Here is a 4,327-nt window from a genome sequence, read left to right as displayed (position 1 = left end):
TTAGTAATTTGATCATAGATGTTCTTGTGGTGATGACTTCCAGATTTTGGGGACTAATAGATGTTTAATTTTAGAAGTCATTGAATTGGTTTTTATTAATGAGTTTAAGTCTTCTGCATTATTTTCTGTTGATATTAAATTGAAATGTTAAGGTTTAGATTGGTTGGTTCGCTCACATAGGAGGGTAAGTGCGGGTGCCAGTCGCGGCTCGGTTTTGGGTCGTGACAGAAGGCATAGAGTAAAATGTGATGAGACTTGTAAAACACGACTATATATATAAGATAAAAAATGAGACTCTAGGGTTTGTTTAATATTTTCTACTAACTTTGCTAAAAAGGATATTTCAAAACTCAATTTGCAAACTAGCTCCAAGTCTTACTTTATTGGTGCAAAAGAAACTATTTATCATTTAAAGTTAGAAAATTGTGAATCTTTATACCTAGTTCTTAAATAATATTGAATATTTTGTTCCATCACAACAAACATACACATACACACACAAACACACACACTCACACAAACACACAAAAGATAGACTACTATTTGCCTATAAATAATTAAATTATAACAAATCACTTAATATTATTTAAACTAATCACGTATATTATATTATATGAAAGTGTCTTTATTTTTCCTTTTTTGGTAAAAACAAATATCATATTAATAAGACTTAATATTCATCATTACATGGATTATTGTGAAATTGTTGTTTAGTATTTGGATAGAGGTGTAATATAATTCATATTTCAAAAGACAGGAGTAGCAGATTACTTTGTTAGCCTAAAAAAAATGTTCCCTCTTCGTTTGCTCTTTTATTCTTGGACACAAACAAAGGTTGAACTACCTAGTGCACAAGATAAATGATTTTTGATAGATTAGACCACCTACTTAGCTAGAGCACAAGTCACTTGGTTCTCCACTTGATATCTACTCTAGCTAGTGGATTCCCTAGCTGCAAAAGTAGTGCCCTGCAATCATTTAAGATGTTTGATAGAGAAGGATAATCATTTTGTAAATAATTTATAATTTCCTTAAAATCTATATTAATTTATAATTGCATTAATATTTTATCTAGTGCAATTTTAGCTCCTATAAAAGGCCACATAGCTTGTTTGGATCGTTGTACCTTTGAAGATATTCCCCATGAATCTAGATATCCAATTCCCTTTTGTATCATGAATGACTCCTCATATGCCTCATTTTCCTGATTCTATTTTGAATGATTCGTTTGTGTTTAGTTCAAATCCTATTGATGGTGGTTTCCATTTAACAAGATTAGTCTTATATTTATGTTGCCCGCACATTATTATTTGTAAAAATGAATTTTTTTCTAGATGACAGTCCGTTTTACCATTTACATACTTTTCGAGATCCAATTAGATGATCTTAGTTGCACAATCTCCATTCATTTGTTGGATGTGAGTAATTATTTCTTTAATGATTAAAATGTTGTTGGGATTTGATGTCCACTAGGTGGTACAACTAGGAACCCTTTTGGATTTGTAGGGAAACAATTTTATTTCTTCTACTTTGGCTGAGAGATGTTGTATGGAAGACCGTGGTGTTAGATTCAGCTTCATCGAGCCTGTTTACTCTATATGTTTAGTTTCTAGAAATCTTCCTCTAGTATAAGTATAAGGTTGTATTCTTCAATTAGGTCAACATATTGTTTTGATAAAAAGGAGTTGGAGTATAATTCGATGATTTTGGATACCCTCAATTCCTCGGAGGAGTTTTCTGTTTTTATTAATTACAAATGTTGCCAAAAGTTGTAATAATTTGAGATTATCTTTTGATAAGATTTCGAAAAGATAGCTATTGTTTAAAAGTGTATCTTCAGTAGATTGTGATGGTGAAGTAGAAGTTACTGCAAAAGATAAGGTAGAGGTTTTTTAGGGGTCATAGTAGGTAATGGAAGATCTAGAAATCTTGTTATCATTGGTACTCAATTTTGCTCTATTTAAAAGTCATTGTATAGAACAGGTGCTTAGTTAATATATTTGAATAATTTATTAGATATTGTACACAAATAAGAGTGTGGTATCACAAAAGGTTGTAGGTGCTTAAGCACCCATACTTCATAACATAAGTCCGCCAATGATACTAGGAGTGTAGGTTTTTGTCTCCCACCTTACTATTTAATATAGTTGTGGCGGAGTTATTTTTATCTTTATTTTTGTCTAGTTTAATTATATTGTTGACATCGTTTGTCATAACATTGGGAATGTATTAGTCTATACATTGCTTTAAGCTCTTTTTAGGGAATGTTGTGGATTGAGACCCCTTCGAGATAGATCGATTTTGATGAGAACTTTTCCATTATTTATAGATTTTACAGTCAAGAAAGTTACTTGTATTAGCATCGAATAAATTGACGCTAATACTTTTATCATTTGAGCTAGCATCTAAGGTTGGACGTTTTTCATGATTCCTTTTCTCTTTAAATAATACCATCTGCCACAATTGGTAGGTGCTTCATCTTGTGTTGGAGTGGTGCTATATTGGGGCTCATTTTTTTTATTGGATTTTCCTTTTTTCAAGTGGTATTAGTTTTTCCAAAGACACCACATTCGGTACAAAGTATATATACTATTTCCTTCATAGACAAGGCTTTGTAAGCGACGACCTATAAAGATATGATTATTGACTGGTAATCCAATTGGTACCTATACACAAATGTGTGTATATGATACGCGCAATGCATAGGATGTACATCCATCTCTACTAACTTTCCTATTTTAGTCCATACTTGAGCTAAGATTCATGGTCGTAGAAATATGTTGTAGTTTGGGTAGTATGATCCAGAAGTGAAATAGGGGGTGCATTTTTTTTCCGATTTTCTTCTTCGAATAGTTGACTTAGAAGAGTCGCTAGTTAACTTTTGGTATTCAGGAATAAACAAACAGAATTGAAAGTGTTAAAGGTAAACTTGACACAGGATGTTTTTATACTGGTTGAGATCTAATATAGATCTTATATCCAATTTCCTTGGGTTGCAAGGGTGTTGTCTTCTAGTTTTATGAAATTTGTAGTAAATACAAGTTTTGAATATAGTTCCTATATCTACATTCAACGTTTTTTTATTTCTATTTCATTTTGATACGAAGCCTTACCAACAATATTTTTAGACTCCTGTACATCTTCTCTTTGGCAGACGCTGGCTTTTATATACTGTTGAGATGTTGAGACTTGAATCTTCTAGATGATGATATGGAAACCCAAGAGCTTTCATCTTTGAAAAAGAAGTAGTAGAGATCCTTATTTTACAAGAATTAATAAAGTTAAGACTAATCTGTAGTTTACTTCTCCATTGCTCCGAGATCTTTGTTTTATCCTTGTCGATTAACTTCTTTCCTGATGATATAATCATTGATTCGGTTCACCTGATTATAGCCATTATATCTTCCTTGAATCACATAAGATTCTTTTTAATTTTCATATTTTTGTATTATTCAACCAATCCCATTTTTAATATCATCATGGAGTGCATTACAGACTCTGAACAAAATATTGTTGCTTCCAATTGCACATGCAAGTGTACGTGGTTGCGCAAGCAATATGGTGACCCTAAAGAGCCGGATTATCAAACAAAAAAAGTTGTCAATTAATTATTCTTACTAAAGTAAATTTCTAATTATTTTTATAAGGGAGGCTTGCCCACAATAATTTGTGTTTATTTGTTATCTTTTCGTATGCTTTTTTTTTTTCTTCTTATCGTTTTGTATCTAGGTGGAAACACAATTTAATCTAAAACCTTGTCTCGAATTAAACGATCCTCCTTATCCTGAAATGGAACCATTTAAACCTCATAGGATTTTACTAATGCATCAGGCTTGTAGTAATAAGAGCAGTAAGGATATATATTTGTAATATTCTTGCTCTTTAAAACAACAATTGTGTATGCGCAAGGTATCTCGTCTAATTGAAATATTCCACAAGTGCATACTTTTCGCTCAAGGCAAATAATGTCCTCTTCCAGATTCATAAATTGAGAAAAAAATTTAGATGATGGAACAATCTGCAAACATTAAAAAAGTTATTGATATGTTATATAAAATGGGACTATTTTCTATTTTTTCAAACTAATGTTGATCAAAAAGCCAAATGATCCATAACAAATGCATAAAATATATATAGTAAGCTATCTTTATACATACCCTCATCTTTGAACATTTAGGTGCATTTACAATCAATACCTCCTCAAATATTCTCCACAATGTATCCTTTGTATGTGAAGATATTTCTCTATTTTTTTACAGTTTCAAGAACCAAATTAAATTCTAGCCTTTTTCGAAGATATTATGATAGAGAATCGCCGTACCTCAAC

The sequence above is a fragment of the Solanum pennellii genome, chromosome 4 (assembly GCF_001406875.1).
Source record: "Solanum pennellii chromosome 4, SPENNV200".
Taxonomy (NCBI): Eukaryota; Viridiplantae; Streptophyta; class Magnoliopsida; order Solanales; family Solanaceae; genus Solanum; species Solanum pennellii.
Note: the sequence above shows the minus strand (reverse complement) of the source record.